General features: G+C 44.0%; 1 protein-coding gene across 2 annotated transcripts in view; it reads right to left on the minus strand.

Annotated features, from left to right (window-relative positions):
- LOC309837089 (uncharacterized protein) overlaps positions 1-20,585 on the minus strand; it is a 40,310-nt gene that overhangs the window by 17,481 nt on the left and 2,244 nt on the right. Inside the window, exons 2-3 of one of the 2 annotated variants that reach the window (XR_014298212.1) lie at positions 12,107-12,149; positions 10,513-10,730 (exon numbers count right to left, since the gene is read on the minus strand). The exons of the other annotated variant lie outside the window; for it this stretch is intronic. The gene's annotated coding sequence lies outside the window, so the exon portion shown is untranslated. Of the gene's footprint in view, positions 1-10,512; positions 10,731-12,106; positions 12,150-20,585 lie in introns of those variants that run through there. 2 annotated transcript variants of the gene reach the window in all.

Below are 20,585 nucleotides of genomic sequence, written 5' to 3' on the forward strand. Positions count from 1 at the left end.
CTAGAGAAGCCTGCACGCCACAACCAAGAGCCCGCGTGCCGCAGCGAAAGGTCCCGTATGGCACAACTAAGACCCAATGCAGCCAAAGAAAGAAAAGAGGAAGTTAGGATACACACACAGAGAGGGAAGACAATGTAAAGACACAGGGGGAAGATGGCCATATACAAGCCAAGGAGAGCAGCATCAGGAGAAAATGATGCTGTCAACCCCTTGATCTCAGATTTCTAGCCTCCATGTTTGTGAGAAAATGTCTGTTGTTTAAGCTTCCCAGTCTGCGGTACTTTGCTATGGCAACCTTAGCAAACTATTACAGGGGCATCAGCATCCAGGGAGGAGAAGGTCTGAGGGCACCCCAGGGAGGGAGGAGGCTGAGAAGGACACTCAGAGGAGCCTGAGGGAACCAGAAGGAGGGGCTTTCTTGGGGTGGAAACAGGCCAGGAGGGAAGGGGGACACAGTGGGTCAGACTCCCTGAGACACTGGGTTGTGGGCTTGGGATTGATTCCTGGATCCCCACCCCTTGCTGGGGGTTGCAACAAGAGACTCTCCTTCTAACCCCCACCCCAGGTTCAGTTTCCCCCAGTACGAAATGGGGAGAGGGAGCAGACCTGCCTCAGGGGCTGTTGGAGGATGTTTAATAGCTCGTAGGCCTAGGGAAGGGGCTTGGAGTGAGGAGCTAGTCTTAGAGTCTTGATCGTCCTGAGGGGCGGGGGGCATAGGGACAGCCGTGCCTTTGGAGAGAGGGGCCGAGTGCCACTGGAGCTGGGGGTTGGGGTGAGGGGGTGGATGGGGTTTACAGCTGGCTCTTACCGAAGCTCTGATCCCCAGTGGACAGTCCCCAGGCGGTGATGGGGGGATGCATGCATGACCTACCTGCCCAGGCACCACCAAGAAGAATTTGAACACCTTCAGATGGATTGTATCCAGCTTCTACCCTCCATGCAATTTGACTATGTTTTAGTTATTGTCTGTTTTCAGGCTGGATTAAACCATTTCTCTGCTGAAAAGCTACAGTCCTTGAAAAAAAAAGCTGACTGATTTTGTTTCCAACTTGGGTTATCCCAATGTTTATATCAAGTGACAGTGTCACATGGGAACCATTGTAAAAGAACCCTGTAAGGTGTTTCCCCTGACTCAAAAACTACACTGTCCATGTTATCGACAATCTTCTGGAAAAGTCAAAAGGATCAATGGCATTCTTAAATTAAAATCAACAATACTTTCAGAAACTCTTGAGCTCCCTGACCAAAGGTACTCCCACTAGCCCTTACACTCACGTAGTCCACTGACAAATCAGTTATCCCCTATGAATTACTAACTGGAAGGCCCATGTGTCTAGGGATTTCACCTCCAATACTAGACTCTGCCCTGCTATATACAGACATGGCAAAATATTCCAATGAACTCATGTATTACACCCAGTCCCAATCACCAACTCGTTAAGGCCACCTCCTGAAAATATCTTTTAAACAGCTACTTCGTGATATTCAGCTAGTAGATTTCATCTATTGGAAGAGACATCAGAGAATAACTACTCTTGAACCTCTTTGGAAGGGATACTTCGGGTTCTGTTGACAAGTGGAGCAGTGAAACTCCAGGGAGTCACTCATTGTGTTCACATTTCACAACTAAAGAAAAGATTCCGAATTCCACACAATTGGCAGGCTACTCCCATATGGGACTTCAAAAGGAGGATTCTCAGAGAACCTCCAGAAGTAGGTTTCCTACGGAGGCACAATCATGATTTCTCAAGTATATCCTGCTCTCTCAGGGAAACATTAACCACATTCCAGATGGTGTCATGAGATATGGAGTCTCTGCATGAATCAGGAATTTCTCACATACCGTGTTATCTACCATCATCTACAAGAGTGCACTATAGAAATGCCCATAGCTCTGCAATGTGAAGAGGCAACATGAGGTCTCCAGAGGGCAGCTGGAAGAGCAGACGAAAGACAGAAATACGGTCCGTAATTGTACTATAAAGATTAGTTTCATAACTGTATCAAAACTTGAACTTTATCCTTGAGGCGTCCACTGAATAATAAAAGAAACAAAGAGATATGATATGACTGGCATTCAGGATCTTGTCCTGAACTCAGTGAGGAACACTTTCTCATCATTTGCCAGGAATAAATCCACATAAAGATTTCAAGTCTTGGAACACAATCTAGATGGCATATCATTCTCCCATGTTCTCTTTTTTTTTTGGCAGTACGCGGGCCTCTCACTGTTGTGGCCTCTTCCGTTGCAGAGCACAGGCTCCGGACGCGCAGGCTCAGCGGCCATGGCTCACGGGCCCAGCTGCTCCGCGGCATGTGGGATCTTCCCGGACCGGGGCACGAACCCGTGTCCCCTGCATCGGCAGGCGGACTCTAAACCACTGCGCCACCAGGGAAGCCCCTCCCATGCTCTCTTTTGTGGAAGTTTAATACAGGGCCAATACACACATTGAAAAAATTATCTGTGACCATGGATCAGGGAGACAGCGAGCAAATATACAGTGTAAAGCAAAAGAGAGTCACTAAATGGACAGAGTGGAGAGGAGGGAGAGAGAGAAAGAATCATTTCAGAAATTGCAGATAAGAAAAAAGAAAAGGAAGTGGCATAATTCTGGAAAATAAGAGACTGCTAGAGTTACAGATGTGACTTTTGAATATGGAAAGCTTACAAAAAGCTTACAAAATATTATAGTTTCTTCAAGGTATAAGAGAAGCAATTCATCAGAAAGAATGGAGGGGAGGGAGGAGCTATAAAGAGAGAAACTGGGACTTCCCTGGCAAGTCCGGTGGTAAAGAACTCACCTTCCAATTCAGGGGACGTGTGTTCAATCTCTGCTCAGGAAACTAAGATCCCACATGGTGCAGGGCAACTAAGCCTGCGCTCCACAACTACTGAGCTCGCACGCCTCAACCAGAGAAACTGTGTGCCACAAACTACAAATCCCACGCGCTCTGGAACCCACGCACCACAACTATAGAGTCCATGCACCCTGGAGCCTGTGCGCCACAACTAGAGAAGTGAAAAACCCACATGCCACAACTAAAGAGAACCCCTTGTGCAGCAACGAAAGATCCCGCACGCCTCAACGAAGATCCCACATGCCACAACTAAGAACCAACACAGCCAAAAAAAAAAAAAAAGGACTTCGCTTTCCAACTCAGGCGGTGTGGTTTCGATCCCTGGTCAGGGAGCTGAGATCCCACATACTTCGTGGCTAAAAAAGCGAAACATAAAACAGAAGCAGTATTGTAACAAATTCAATAAAGAATTTAAAAATGGTCCACATCAAAAAAATCTTAAAAAAAAATGAGAAACTAAAATCTAGATTCAAGAAAATCCAGATTCTGAGACAGATGGGACAGTAGGATACGTCTTCAACAATGACAATTAAGGACAGACATAAATGCAGGTCAGGAATTGAATGTAAGTTCATTTTCTAACAAAATTGTAATGAGATGGACTTCCAAAGAGAATCATCAAAATAGAATTCCTATAAAGGTTTAGTTTTCTAAGCCGGCAAGCTTGGTCTATGAGCCCTGACAAAAAGAGAGTTGACAGGAGCAGTGCATGAATGCAGTGGATTCACAAAGAAAATATTTTCAGAAAGAGTAGTTACAGGAACGGCCAGGCAGCCAGGCACTGCTGTGCTCCGTGCTGGGGTGTTACTCTCTGAATCTCAGTCCATGTTGGGCTATAAGCCTGGCATTCCCCCTCCCATCAGGACATCTGAGGTTCTATTACTGTGCGGAAGAGATGGCAGGGCTATGCACTGGGGATCTGAATGCATGTGACTAGAACCCTCCTGCACCTTCCTTCTAGAATCATGACCTTATATCCTAAATCTCTTCTTAGATTCAGAGGACATCAGGGATGATAATTAGTTAACAAACAGTTTACTCCATTTGGATTTCAATCTAGAACTATTTTAATGGTTCTGCCTACTGTGAAGAGTTAAGAAAAAGTAACGAACTCTTCCCCCGATACCCCACAATCTAAAGGAGGAGAATATGGATTGTGCCTAAAACCTTTTCTCAAGTTACTAACTGAAGGAAATTTTCATTACAAACCTATCTTCCACATTGATTCTCAGCCAGAGTCCAAAATGAAAGAAGAGCCACTCACACTCATTATGTGCTTTCCATGTTTCTAAGCATACACATTTTTCCCATTTGACTATGTAAAATCTGCTCCTAAGAAGTGTGATAATTCATATTTTTGATAGGTTTCATCTCATTTAATTAGTTAAAACATTTTGAGAAGTAGGTATGTAAATATTCATTTTTGTGCACATGAGAAAAGAATAAGGAAGGAAGGAGGGAAGAAAAAAGAAGAGAATAAAAACTTAAAGATGGGTGGTATCAGGTTGACATTTCCGGTGGGACCAAAGTGAGGCGGTGGGGCAGGGGCTGGTACCTCTCGCAGCTATCATGGCATATGCCGGCCTCACCGTGCCTCTCATCATGATGAGCATGTTCTGGGGCTTGGTCGGCTTCCTGGTGCCCTGGTTCATCCCTAAGTGTCCCAACCAGGGAGTTAACATCACCATGTTGGTAATCTGTTCAGTTTGCTGCTATCTCTTATCACAAAGAGACCTCCTCTAGACACAAAATCACCTCCATACCCAGACCACCCTCCTTGACTTGCCCACTTTGGCCATCAGCTGCCTTAAATGTTCACACCACATTTGAATATATTATTCTACAATGCAGCATTTTTTCTTGTCACACTTTGATGAATGATGTGCTTATTTAATCTAAACTGTGTTGCCTCTATAAAATGGTTTTTTAAAATTTTATTTTACCATTACTTTTTTTTTTTTTTTTTTTTTTTTTGCTGTACGCGGGCCTCTCACTGTTGTGGCCTCTCCCGTTGCAGAGCACAGGCTCCGGACGTGAAGGCTCAGCGGCCATGGCTCAGGAGCCCAGCCACTCCGTGGCACATGGGATCTTCCCGGACCGGGGCACAAACCCGTGTCCCCTGCATCGGTAGGCGGACTCTCGACCACTGCACCACCAGGGAAGCCCCTACTTTCTTTTTTATTTATTCATTTTTTTGGCTGCATTGGGTCTTCATTGCTGCACACAGGCTTTTTCTAGTGCAGCAAGCAGGGGCTCTGCTTTGTTACGATGCACAGGCTTCTCACTGCAGTGGCTTCTCCTGTGGAGCATGGGCTCTAGGTGTGCAGGCTTCAGTAGTTGTGGCACATGGGCTTCAGCAGTTGTGGCACACGGGCTTAGTTGCTCCATGACATGTAGCATCTTCCCAGGCCAGGGATCGAACCCGTGTCCCCTGCACTGGCAGGCGGATTCTTAACCACTGTGCCATCAGGGAAGTCCCTATAAAATGTTAATATACTCTTACGGGATAGAAAGTGCTGTTCTTCTGAGAAATAACGTTACTCTCTCCTTAGAACCTGTGGATGTGAAGATGGCTCCTGTCTGCTCAAAACATGAGAATCAGTGAAGTGTTTAAAAACTGTTACATGACAACAAGACTCCAGTGGGGCAGTCAGTAGGGGAACATGTTCAGAGGGAAAATGTGTCCCACCAGAATTATACCAAAGTATATTTTCAGGATGAATTTCTTATTTCTGCCCTCTTTTGGAATAAATTATTTTTCTATTTTCTATGGGAAAAAAAATGGATGGTATCAAGGAGAATCTCTAGCAGCCTGTAGAAGGAGCTGGGTTTGTACAGGGTGGGATGGGGTGGATACAGCACACTCTGCATCTAACAGGAAACAGCCCCTCACTTTATGTATAAAGTTTTTTAGGGTCTCACTTCCAATACCAGTAACAGAGTAATCTTCCCCTATCTTATCTATTCCTTAAGTTTCTGTTTAACTCACATCTTGGTACAAAAGGAAAAGATACCCATCTCTGTCTGACACCACAAGGGAAAGCCCATGGTGACAAGTCGAGTCTGTCTTGTGATTTGGATGAGGAACTCAAGCCTTGAGCTATAGTTTTATTATTCCCTAATCCCCTTTCCCACTAGGCCACTCATTTTCAAGTCTGCAAATGTATGACAGTGGCTGGATCGGGTACTGAGAATAAATTTTAAACAATTTTTGCCCCAATTAACTATCATTAAAAAGAAGTACAACTCATGTGACAATATCCAAAGAAGCAATTGGGAGAATGTAGGAGAGCGACTTTTCCAAGAGTCCTTGAAGTGCCCAGGGTTATCACAGGGAGGGAAGCAGAAGGCATGGAAGCCTGACAATTAGGATAGTGGAAGCCATTTACTTGGCTCTGTTCAGATTTGGGATAACTCACAGGGGTTTCTCCAACACCTAATTCCCTGGGAGATGTCATAACTCAGAGGAACATCATGAGTAAGTGGCCTGAAAGAGGGGGATCCATAGCTATTATGTGTCTACCTTCATTCAAGCAATATTTTCTAAAAGCTTCATAGTTAAAAGAATCATACACACGTAGAGAGTGCAGATTTACACAAACCTAAACTAGAATATAATAAGAAACTATATTAGAGGGCTTCCCTGGTGGCAGAGTGGTTAAGAATCTGTCTGCCAATGCAGGGGACACAGGTTCGAGCCCTGGTCTGGGAAGATCCCACATGCTGCAGAGCAACTAAGCCTGTGCACCACAACTACTGAGCCTGCGCTCTAGAGCCCATGAGCCACAATTATTGAAACCCGCATGCCTAGAGCCTGTGCTCCGCAACAAGAGAAGCCACCGCAATGTGAAGCCCACTCACCACTACGAAGAGTAGCCCCCGGTTGCCGCAACTAGAGAAAGCCCGCGCACAGCAACGAAGACCCAACACAGCCAAAAATAAATAAATAAAATGAATACATTAGAAAACAAGGCAAAAAACTTATGATAAACATTGAATAAAATATAAGCTTTAAAAAAAAAAAGAACAATATTAGAGAAAACTAGTTATGATGAATGAGGTGCAAGTACGAATCCCCAGTAGAGAAAACTAAATGTACGAACAATTCAGACATTTTAATGAGATCTGGAGGATGACTGGCATAGAATATCACCTGCCTTGTGAAGAGTACATTTTCCTGAGTCACCACATCAATGGCGCTACTCACAGAAGCCTGAATCAAGCAGTGATGGGGATGAAGAAGACTCCAAGACAGAGGAATAGACAGACACAAACAAGTATCAATGATCAGGTGACTGATGCATCCCTGAGGTGGGTTCAGGGCTGAAGAACACCTGAAGAAATATGCACTAAAATCCTGCCATTTCCTTCCATCCCCACTCAACACTTGACATCAGGCTAAGCACAGCCCTGCCTGGGGACTTTTCTTCCAAGATACTTTGTATCACATGGGAGAGCAGAGTACTGGGAGACAGTACTGAGAGTACAAGAGATGACAAACTGGGCAATGACTGTAACCAAAACCAAACTTTAGAAATCTGGTCTCAGTTTAGAGGGACGACCAGGACCCAGGACCAGCTTTTCTTCTTCAAAAATTCTCTCAAAAGAAGACGAAGAGGAAAGGAAGGAAGGAGGGAAGAAAGGAGGGAAGGAAGAGGAAGGAGGGAAGAGGGAGGAGGAAGGAGAAGAGAAAAAGAGAAAAAAGTTCCAAAACAGTAATTTGGAAAGATATACACACTCTAATATTCATTGCAACATTATTTACAAGAGCCAAGACATGGCAGCAACCTAATGTCATCAACAGATGAATGCATAAAGATGTGATACATATATACAATGAAATATTACTTAGCTATAAAAAGAGTGAAATTCTGCCATTTGCAGCAATGTGAATGGACCTAGAGAGTACTATGCTTAGTGAAAAAAGACTCTCTATGTATCCCTAATATGTGGAACCTAAAAATTAAAACAAAGGAGTGTATATAACAAAACAGAAACAGACTCATGGATATAGAAAACAGACTAGTGGATACCGGTGGGGAAAGGGAAGGGGGAGGAGCAAGATAGGGGTAGGGGATTAAGAGGAACAAACTACTATGCTCAAAATAAATAAGCTACAAGGATATATAGGATAACACAGAGAATATAGTCAATATTTTCTAACAACTTTAAATGGAATAACCTATAAAAATACTGAATTACTATGATGTACACCTGAAACTAATATTGTAAATCAAGTATACTTCAATTAAAAATAAACAAAAATAAACTATAGTAATAATTGGGTCTCATAAACCATATTAATACAATAAAATCCATGAGATATAACTGTAGATGAAGAGGGAAGGGAATTTAGGTAGAAATAAGACAGGGCAAAATTGAAGGGGCATTTCTGTAAAGACCAGTAGGGACATGGCATTACTCTTCAGCTGTGAGAATAAACTCCTCCCTCTTTGGGAGGCTTTTCTATGAAGCAGTGAGGGAGGGTTTTGCCAAGGTTTAGTAAAATACTATAGATTTTGGCACAATTTAAACTGAGTCAGCAGCTTAGAAAACAGAGGTTCGGGACTATGAAATTTTACTGTCCACAATCTGCAGGTCACTGATATCTTACAGCCCCATAAAACTGCCTCATGGCAGGCAGAGAGAAACTGGAGAACTGGTGTTTCTCCTAGTGAGGAAAATGGAACTAAAATGGGGCTAGGATCTGAGACAGGAGTTTACTGGACGTATTGACCAAGAGAACCATGCAGAGAAGAACAGGAGAACACGATTCAGATGGATAAATGGGGTGGAGTGGGGGAGTTCATGGATTTGAGAATCAGGTGATATCTAAGAGGTCACATCTTAGGTGTTGAAGAAAACTGGCACATCAGAGACTGGGACAGGAGGGTACTTCCCTGGTGATGCAGTGGATAAGACTCCGAGTTCCCAATGCTGGGGGCCCAAGGTTTGATCCCTGATCAGAGAACTAGATCCCACATGCATGCCACAACTAAAGAGCCCTCCTGCTACAACTAAGACCCAGCACAACCAAATAAATAAATAAATAATTTTTAAAAATAGAGGCTGAGACAGAACAGAGTCACTGAACATATTACATAATTAAAAGAACATTTAAGAGTGACAGTGAACTCCAGGGTGTGCCCTCTGTGGATTTGTAGATGATGTTTCTCCCTCTAAAGCCATGTTTGTCCCCTTCTATGCAGTTGTTTAACTCATACAACTCTTTTACCATCTCACACATCCCCTCTGGCCCCTTCTTCCAGCAGTTTCATTCGCCTGCATTGTGGAATCCATCCCCAGATGTCATGTGCTCCCCAGACTCTCCTTTAAAACAGGAGACTCCTTCTCAGACCTCAAGTTCCTCCCCACAAAGGCCTTCTGGCAACTCGCTTCCCACCCATGAGTGTTTAGTATGGATGGTACCACCACCAGTGGGACACCCCTGACACTGCCACTGATGTCATCTCAAATGCATCCCTGGCCCTCACTGCCACACTCATGATTCATTTCCAAGGTCCTGTCAGTTTTCCTTCTAAACACCACCTTAGGGTCCCCCCGCCACTCAGTACACGCAGACAGAGCTGTCACCTGGTAACCTCCATCACTATTTTGGATGTTGGAATAGACAATGAAGGACTGAGAATCTCCACTGTGGCCTTCATATGCTGGGGTCCCTGTGGCTTTTCTTCCTCACTCCCCCAACAGGTGATCTTGGTAATGACCGCACCTCCCACCCCTCTAGGTGAAATGCAAATCAATGACTGACTGTGACGCTAATCCCCAAGAACATGCCCTTGTCGTCCTCCTAGGGAACACGCTTGATCAACCATTCCTGAAAACGACTGAATGTTCCCTCCTGTAAAACTCATGAAAATCTGCTCTCCTGCTCAGATCAAACCACTGCTCACATTTTGATCTCTGGGTTGTGCAGGGATGTACATCAGGATCCTGATCTGTATTCCCATCAGCCCATAATGAAACTTGCAGTGATGGGGTGTACATAGGTGACAGGTGTGTTCTCCTCAGGCCAGACTGTGCTGACCTCACCTCACTTGGTCTATGGGAACTGTGCAATTGTGCGTGGCCCACATATGACCATTGGGCGTCCCTATCACATGTCTGTCCAATTTCCATGGAGACTGAGGTGATAATAGTGCCTCCATGCATCTCACAGGTGCCTGGTGTGCTTTACATATGCCAGTGTGTGTGGTCCATGTTTGCCATACATCTTTTCTATTGTGGATGTGGTATGTGCAAGTCTGCCTCCAGGCTGAGGGGCATCAGCATTCCATACCTGTTACACTTGTGTCCCTAGAGTGTTTGTGGGGCACTCTCAAGTTGTGCCACACACACCTAACTCACTGTGTTCCACAGATGTGTGTTGCAGATCTCTGGGCTGTGATGCAGTGTCACCATCTGCTGCATACCTGGCACATATGGGCTGCACAAAGTGTGGAAGCAAAAGACACACTGTATTTCCAGGTCTGTCACCATCACAAAATTGTCCATCTGGAAAAGACCTCAGGCACCCACCTCATCAATATCTAGTATACTAAAGGGGAAATATGGGGGAACGGTGAACATACTAAACAGAACCAGAAACTTGAGATATAATTGACATACATTATATTACTTTCAGGTGTACAACAGGATGATTAGATATTTGTATGACATGGATTTTGTGAATTTAGTGAAATCCCACATTTTGTTGACTGGGATTCCAGTAGCATTTGGGATTACTCTGGTGAATGTATTCATTGGTGAAGTTGAGTTAGCAGAAATTCCAAAAGGCTATATCCCTGAACGCTTGGAATATTTTAAGCAGTCTGTATCAAGATGGATTGCCCATACTTCCTTTGATGATTCTGAAAAGAATTATGAAAAAACAACTGTTATCCTTCAAACTGAAGCCAAAAAAGGCTGAATTACAGTTAAAAGAGCTGAAAGTATCAAGACTGTGCCAAATGATCAGTTATGAGTTCTTACGTTTTAGAAATGCATTCTGAAGAGGTTATACATTGACATATCTGGGATTATTAAGTAATATAACACACTAATGTACATGGAGATAAAGAATACCATGAAATGATATATACCATGATGAAGATAGGGAGAGGGTTCATGGGATTTCATAACAGTCTTTTCCATTTATGGATACATTTGAAAATAGCCATTACAAATGGTAGACTATGTGCTTATAATTTGATATATTGAGAAACATAAATTGAAGTGGCCACGAGAAAACTTGGTTTCAGGGATGCAAGCATGTATGGAAATATCAAAATGTACATTTTAAATATGTATGGTTTAATTGTATATATCACGTGCGTGCGTGTGTGTGTATGTGTATGTGTGTGTGTGTGTGTACATTTTGGCCACACCACGCAGCTTGTGGGATCTTAGTTCCCTGACTAGGGATTGAACCTGGGCCTACGGCAGTGAAAGCACCAAGTCCTAATGATTGGACCACCAGGGAATTCCCAAAGTTAACTGTATTTAAATCAAACTGCTTTTAAAAAGCAAATATTAGGCTTCCCTGGTGGCACAGTGGTTGAGAGTCCACCTGCCGATGCAGGGGACACAGGTTCATGTCCCAGTCTGGGAGGATCCTACATGCCACGGAGCAGCTGGGCCTGTGAGCCATGGCCACTGAGCCTGTGTGTCTGGAGACTGTGCTCCACAACGAAGAGGCCACAACAGTGAGAGGCCTGCATACCGCAAAAACAAAAACAAAAAAAACAAATATTTAAAACTTGCCACTTCCTAATCATTTGACTGTTTTGTTATTGTCTGTTTTTGAGGTTATTTGTGGTTACTGTATCAGTATGTTGGAAATAGAATTAGTAGTGTGCTACTGGGGCTTCCCTGGTGGCACAGTGGTTAAGAATCCACCTGCCAACATAGGGGACACGGGTTCGAGCCCTGGTCCGGGAAGATCCCACATGCCACAGAACAACTAAGCCCATGCGACACAACTACTGAGCCTGCACTCTAGAGCCCACGAGCCACAACTATTGAGCTCCCATGCCACAACTACTGAAGCCCATGTGCCTAGAGCCCATGCTCCACAACAAGAAGTCACCTCAATGAGAAGCCCGCACACCGCAACAAAGAATAGTCCCCACTCACTGCAACTACAGAAAGCCTGTGCACAGCAATGAAGACCCAAAATGGCCAAAAATAATAAAATTTAAAATTTTTTTAAAATTAAAAAGAATAGTGTGCTACTGCAATATCTTACCAACGTCATGTTCAGTGACACCATTTTGGCAGTTTGAAATTGACTGTGACAAGGAAAAAAAAAAAAGAAAAGAAATTGACCATAACAGGGGTATTTACACCAGGGAAATCAGCACAAAGACTACAAACCTAGGTGTGATTTAATGTATTATTGAATACTGAGTCTTAAGAATGTAGTGGAGAATATGTTAATAGTGCAGATTAAACAAAAAAATATATGGTGCCTGTGGGCTTTCAGTTGTGCAAAGGGCAAAAAACTGAGGAAATATAATTTCCTTCCAGTATTCAAAAATGATTGTCCCATAAGGCAAAGAGGTCACATCACTGAAGAATGAGTGAAATTCCAACATAAGTCTTACTTGTTAAAATAATAAATAAATTACATAAAAAGAAAGTACTCAAAAGTTATAAATAGTCTTTTTACCAAAGAAGATAAACAGAGGGCAAACAAATGCATGAAAAAATGCTCAGCATCATGAATTCTTAGGAAAATGGAATTAAAACCAAAGAGAGTTAAAACTACACACTTATTTCAAGGGCTAAAATTTTAAAACATTGACCGTATCAAGTGTTGGCTACCTTGTAGAGGCACTGCAATTCTCATACACTGTTGATGGGAAGATAAAAGGGAACAACGACTTTAGATCACTGTTTGGCATATCTTAAAATGTTAAACATCTACCTACACTGCAACAGTCTGAGTTATTAACACATGGGAAATAAAACATATATCCATATAAATAACTGAATGCAAATATTTTAAGCAGCTTTATTTATAATACCCCAAACCTGGAAATAATCCAATGTCCATAAACAGATAAATGGATAAACAAAGACGTTATCCATAGAACAGAAGACTACTCAGCAATGAAAAGAATTAACTACTAATATAAGCATCATTGTTGAATTTAAAAATAATTGTGCAGCATGAAGTAAATTAGTTTTAAAAAAGAGTATACATCTTATGATACCTATTTAAAATTATAGAAAATACAAACTAACCTATTGTAAAGGAAAGTGAATCAATGAATCAATGATTGTCTGTAGGGCTGAGGAGAGTAGGGAATGAGATTCCAAAAGGGCATGAGGTAAATATGTGATAGATAAATTTACTTTCATGATTGTGATGGTTTCACAGCTTTACATGTATGTCAAAGCTTATCAAATTGTACTGATTAGGTAAGTGCACTTTGTTGCACATCAACTATACAAACCCATGTTGTTCAAGGGTTACCTTAACCTTTGCTAAACCTTAGGAAAGCCTTAAAATGTGGTTCCAAATAAAAGCGTAGATATCCCACTTCTCTTGGAAAATTAGGTTGGCAACCCTATATGGTCTCTACCATCTCTCTCCTTATGGCCTGGGAAGTGCAGCCTTGCCTCAGTGGCAGCCAATACTGGCAAGCAATGAAGGCTGCTGCCACTTGAATCAACAGAACTGCTCACTGGGTCACAAAAGACACATCCTTGGGCTACAGGACTGCCCTTTTCTCTATCCTTGTTTTCCCACCAGTAGAGCAATGCCTTTGAGGGAACAGCCCAGAAAGGCTATAGGAATCCACAAACCTCAGCTACAGGAAATACAGTTATGGAGATCCTGAGAATTTCTGTACACATTGATCACACAGGAATAGTCACTGGAGCATTTGTGGATGAATTTTTAGAAGAGGTACATTCATCTAATTTACTGCAGTCTCCTCAACTCCCTATTAATCCAGTGTTTCTGCACCAACAAAACCAAACCCCCCCAAAAAACCAAGTCCCCCTGGTAAATTTATGATTAACATCTCTACACAAAACTGTATTCCTTTTCTTGTCCTGACCCTGTTCCCCTCAGGATTGAGGGGTATCAAATAAAAGCAGGACCATGCGGGCCCTCCTGGGTACAAAAGCCCCTCCATGTATCCCTTGTTTGTTAGTAGAAAGAGGTTTTAGTCTCCAAGGTCTTCCCTGAGTTCCAAAGAGCAGACTCAAGCAGTTCCTAATTAGGGAAGTGAGGGAATACAGAAACAAAGGAAAAGCAGTCCAGGAAGAAAAGTAATGACAGCTTAAACAATAGTTCAGCAATAAATCAGAGTCCTTGCTCCTCCTCAAGTGATACATATAACAACAATCTGACACATATCTTTGTGCTGCTCAGCAGAAACCAAGACCCCACCCAGGTGGAAGATGGCGACTACATGCTGTCCACAAGCACATAGACCCCAGATAAGATAAGACAACTAAAACATCACCCTGTTACCTCAATACTAAGAAATCAGAAGAAAGTCCACGAGCTGCAACACTCAAACCAAATGTTGCCTTTAAAAACCCTTCCTTGTGGGCTTCCCTGGTGGCGCAGTGGTTGAGAGTCCGCCTGCCGATGCAGGGGACACGGGTTCGTGCCCCGGTCTGGGAAGATCCCACATGCCGTGGAGCGGCTGGGCCCCTGAGCCATGGCCACTGAGCCTTCACATCCGGAGCCTGTGCTCTGCAACGGGAGAGGCCACAACAGTGAGAGGCCCGCATACCGCAAAAAAAAAAAAAAAAAAAAAACCCTTCCTTGAAAACCACTGGGGAGTTCAGGTCTTTTGAACATTAGCTGCTCATTCTTCTTGCTTGATGCCCTACAGTAAATGCTGTACTTCACTTCATCATAACCTTGCGTCAGTAGATTGGCTGTGCTGCACATGGGCAAGTGGACCTGAGTTTGGTTCAGTAACACAAATTATGGTTCTACCTGACCCTTGTAGTCTAACAATAAATGACACTGAAAATGTCATTGAAAATTTGTATATCGTGGCACATGGCTCCTTTATAGGACCTGGGGACAAGGTCCCCTCAATGGTGCTGGGAATTATGTGAACAAGAGAATAAAATTCATGTTGGTCACAGAAGCACTGGGGGTTCTCACAACAAAGGCCTCCTCTTCAGGGTGGCTTCTGACCTCTCCAAAAATCGTGGCACCAGTCCACCAATTACGACCACAGAGACCTGCAGTCTTCCTTTCAAAGCCTTGGGAAGCAATGAAAATTAATCTGTTCACCTCTACATGCTAACAGATCACAATTCTGCTTCCAAACCCCCATGGAAGAGAGAAAAGAACCGCCAAAATTAAAGATGCAAGAGGAGGCCTTTACAAAAGATCACAAACCAGAGCAACATGCAGCAAGCAGTTTCCACATTGGTAAATTAGAACCTGGAAAAATTCATCACAAGTATGATGTGAGAACAATGATGTCCCTGAAAAAAGTAGTCCTTCTTAGCAAGCTGAGGATAGGTCCTTTGGACCCAACCTGAGTAAGGTCCATTCCCTAACATCAGAGAGAAAGGAATGAGTATCCTGCTAAGGGTTTGGGCTATTCATAATTTCCTCACGCAGATGGGAGAACACAGAGTTCTGCTTTCCTGAGCCTGTTGGAGTGGTGCCTTATGTACAGGGGTGAAATGGCTTCAGCCACAGAAAGTGGCAGTGACATAAATCTAACAGCAGCTCTGGGCAGGTTACAAGGTATAATGCATCTCCTTAAAGCCTTAGATGTAACTGAAACTTATGGGCAATCTTGCATGGTGGGTGTTTGAATAAATGAGGTTTAAATTCAGATAAATGGCTCTCACACAGTCTCCTCCAGTATTGCTATACTGAGTGAGGAAATAAAACATTCCCTGCACATTTAAGGCTTTTCTCCAGCATGAACTCTCCAGTGTCTGAGGAGGTTAGGTTTGCGGCTAAAGGATTTCGCACATTCACTACATTCATAAGGTCTTTCTCCCGTGTGAACTCTCTGGTGTTGAATGAGGTCTGATTTGTGGGTAAAGAGTTTCCCACATTCACTGCACTCATAAGGCCTCTCACCAGTGTGCCTTCTCTGGTGTTGAATGAGGCTAGAACTTTGGCTAAATGATTTCCCACACTCATTACACTCATATGGTTTTTCCCCAGTGTGAACTCTCTGATGTTGAATGAGGCTAGCACTTTGGCTAAAGGATTTCCCACATTCCCCACATTCATAAGGCTTTTCTCCAGAATGAATTCTCTGGTGTTGAATAAGCCCAGAGCGTTGTCTAAAGGATTTCCCACATTCACTGCACTCATAAGGTCTTGTGCCAGTATGAATTCTCTGGTGTTGAATGAGGTCAGATTTGCGGGTAAAAGATTTTCCACATTCAGTGCACTCGTAAGGTCTTTCTCCAGTGTGAACTCTCTGATGTTGAATGAGGATAAATTTGCGACTAAAGGATTTTCCACAAACACTGCACTCATATGGTCTTTCTCCAGTATGAACACTCCGGTGTCGAATGAGGTTAGAGAACTGTCTAAAGGACTTCCCACATTCACTGCACACATAAGGCCTTTCTCCACTGTGAATTCTCTGGTGTTGAACGAGTTCAGATTTGCAGCTAAAAGATTTCCCACATTCGCTACACTCATAAGGCATTTCTCCAGTGTGAACTCTACCATGTCGAATGAGATTAAAAATTTGTCTAAAGGCTTTGCCACATTCACTGCACTCATAAGGCCTTTCTCCAGTGTGAACTCTCTGGTGTCGGAAAAGGCTAGAACTTTGTCTAAAGGACTTCCCACATTCACTGCACTCATAAGGTCTTTCTTTAGTGTGAACTCTCTGGTGTTCAATGAGGTTGGATTTGTAGCTAAAGAATTTCCCACACTCACCACACTCAAAATGCATTCCTCCAGTGTGTTGTCTCTGGTGGTGAATGAGTTTGGATTTGTGACTGAAGACTTTTCCACATTCACTGCATTCATAAGTCCGTTCTCCAGTGTGAATTTTCTGGTGTTTTCTAAGACTAAAGTTGTGGGTAAATAATTTTTCATGTTCTCTGCATCCATAAGGCTTTGTACCACTGTGAATTCTCTGGTGTTTAACAAGGCCAGAGATATGGCTAAAGAATTTCCCACATTCACCACACTCATATGGTCTTTGTCCAGTGTGAATTTGCTGGTGCTGAACAAGTCTGTAGTTGCAGTTGAAGGCTTTCCTACATTTGTTACACTCATAAAGCCCTTCTTTAGAGTGGACACTTTTATCTTGAACAAGTGTGTGGCTGTGGCTGGCAACTTTTTCACATTCACCCCACTTGTAATGACTTTTTTCACTGTGAAAGGCCTGTCCACTCTTGCTGCCACTCTGTAGTTCCTCACTGTTGGGTGTGGCCTGGTGCTGGAGAAGGCCCAAGGTGGCTGGGAAGTCCTCCCCAACCTCCCCACAGGTGAAAGGCTTCCCTGGCACAAAGAAGTTGCAGCTCCTCACAAGCGAGGCCCTGTCCACATCTCTCTTCCAGGGCTTCTCTCCACTGTCATGCTTCTGTTGCTGGCGAAGGTTTGCAATGAAACAGAAGCATCTCACATATGTGCCACCCAAGTCTGGTTTCTGCAAAGGGTATACTCTTTGGTGCTCAGCTTGCTGCAAAATATCTTTTAAGATGGGGACACACATCTCACAGGGGTGGGTCTTCTGGGTGGATGGACCTGCCTTAGAAGCCCTAACCTGTGACTCTCCTTCTACAGATATACTCTGCTCAGAAGGGGCCTCCTCATCTTCTGTTCCATGGCAACAACCTGAAAGCAGAGAAACGCTGAGGAAATGCATGTTTACTTTGGTGGGAAAGTGAAGTCCCATTACAAAGGTGTGTCAGACACAACAAAGAATGAGCCATGCGTTTGTTCTAAAAACAAGGAAGCTGGGGGCAAGCTGAGGAAGTGGCTGCTTGGCAGCAGTGGGCAGGCCTCTGAAGATCACAAATAGGGGAGACCTCACCAGACAAAGGACACAAGGATGGGTTGCACCCACAGAGCCGAGGCAAGGCTTCCAACTCATTCCTCTCCCAACAACCTTCAGATGTGGGGCAGGCTGGTTGTGTCCTGCCCCAGTAAAATCCAAATGGAATCAAGTAGCTGGCATTCAAGGAATATTTAAGGATATGTGCACACCTCATGATACATGTGCAGGTCAGTGGGGGAGAACACTACAGAGAGAGAAGTACAGAGGAACAGGTGACCCATGGAAGCCACAAAGGTGAAGGCAGTCAGGAACTGGAAGTCACAGAAGAACTAACAAGTCAGCAAAGTGTCAAGTATGGGGAAAAGGTAGAAATGAGGTGCAGTCAGTGGCACTACTGGTCACTGGGCAGGCTCCTGGTTTGATATGAAAACAGCCATGATGTCATATCTTCCCCCAGCTGTCACTCACCAGGCCCAGGCAGGCTCTCCTCTGAGACCATCTTACCATGTCTACTCTGTGAAACAACCAGGGTTCTCTCTGCACCCTCCATTGTACAACTACTCAGAACCTGAATAACGCAAGTCTTATGAAAGACAGCATAGGGGAGTGGCCAGCACTGGCCTAGAGCAACTTGCCATATGACAGTATTCAGTAAAGAAAACATTACATATAATTGAATCACTTTGCTGTACACCAGAAACTAACACAACATTGTAAATCAACTATAGTTCATTTTTTTTTAAAGTCTCTAATAAAATGAGATATTCCTGGAGAAGAAAAAGAAAACATTACAAAAAACAACTAAAGGAGAGTCTTACAAAAACAGCCCATGGATCATGTAAGTAATGACCATGATCTGGCACAGGCAGTCACAAAGAACTTTAGCTAGAAGAAGGGGGAAGAACTGGAGGCCATGGATCTGGACATAGTCACTCCACCAGGGAGAGGACAAGCAAGTTGGGATTCATTAAGCCAACTACAAGATTCCTGACTCCCAGACCCATCTCTGCACTTTTGGAGGCAACAGGTGTTAGGGATGCTTGGGGAGTCCATTACTCAGGGCATGACACACAGCTCAGTGCCGGCATCCACAGCACATCTGACAAGAAAGTAGAGGAAATTAGCAGAGCCCATGATCCAGCTGTGGAAAAGACAATGCTAACTCCAGGGAAAAAAGGAAAAACAGGACATCATCTCAGAACACTGGAAAGAGTGTGAAGGTCTTACCCAGGGATGCTACAAGTGCAAAGTTTTCCAGCATCACATTGTAGTACAGGAGTCTCTGAGCCTCATCAAGGAGCCCCCACTCCTCCTGGGAGAAGTCAATGGCCACATCCTCAAATTTCATACCCTGTCATAATGGAGACAGTTCATTCCACCATCAGCTTCTCTCCTATGATTCCAAGATCATCATGCCATGTTCCCCACTCCCCCCACCCCCAGCCCCAATCTATCCTCTGCTCACTCTACTCCCCACCTCAGAGGAGATACCAGACCTTGGTGCCATTAGAATCACTCTCTCATATTCCCACTGACTCTGTGTCTTCCCACATCAATAGGCAGATGAGCAGATAGGTGACATCTGACCTCTGGGTCTTGCATGTAGGCCACATTTCCTCTTGTCAATAAGGTGGGTGTCACAAACATAGGTTAGGGAGAGACACTGGCCACAGGGAAGGTGTGAGTGATCTGACACTGGTCTTTCCTTCACCCTTATGACCCCAACAACAGGGTTCTAGGACCATTAGTTCACACTACCTCTTCACATGCACATCTTTCTTTGAACCACACTTCGCTCTCACAGCTGTATTCCCGCAGGGACAACTTCAAAGGTCACACAGCCTTAACATGATGGGGATAGTTCATTTCATGACCAGCTTTCCCCTTAGGATCCTAATTTCACCACCTCCCCAATCTATCAGTTGCTTACCCCTCTCCCTTCCCCACCTCATGAACATTTCCAAGCTCAGGTGGCACTGATACCCATTGTCTCATCATGGTCCTTTTGATCACTGTATCAGCCCTCAATAACAAGCAGGTGGGTAGACAGATGTCATCTAAGCTCTGGACCTAGCACATAAAGCCACAACACCCCACTCTTCTCAGGCAATTCCCCTGGGGTTCCCCAGATCATTTCTCCCAGACACCACCAATCTTGGGCTCATCCTTGACACTTATGCCAACACCAGGGTCCTGGAACCATGAGTTCATGCTCCCTCTCCATGTGTACATCACTCTTTCCACAACAACTGTCTCACAACTTCACTCCCACAGCCACAGCCTCCCTCCTGCTCTACACCAAAATCATCTCCTCAGCCTCTCTATTCATTACTCAGTATATGTGATCCACAGAATGCTTGGCAAATTCAAACACGATCAAGTACGACCCTAGACTGTGACAGTTCCCACTGACAAAGGCAGCCTTGGATCCTGCTATGAAGGCCTCCTTCCTTGACTGTCCCTTGCTTCAACCTCACCCACTAAGAACCACATCAGATCTCAGATACCCATGGCCCTACTCCACTTGTGCTGCACTTGATGAACCCTCATCAGTCATAGCTTTCATTTCTCCACCTAACCCTCATTCAAGGCCCAGCACCTGGCCCTCTACATCATCTGTGAGTTTCCCAGATGACCGCTTGTGTCCCCAAGCTAATCTGCCAGCCTGACTAGAACACCCCAGGTCCCACCAAGGGTTACAACAAAACCCTAGTGAGTTGGTAGAGCAGTGAATAAACACCAGCTTGTCTGAATTAC

This window comes from Grampus griseus (assembly GCF_964374135.1).
Source record: "Grampus griseus genome assembly, chromosome: 19".
NCBI classification, from domain to species: domain Eukaryota; kingdom Metazoa; phylum Chordata; class Mammalia; order Artiodactyla; family Delphinidae; genus Grampus; species Grampus griseus.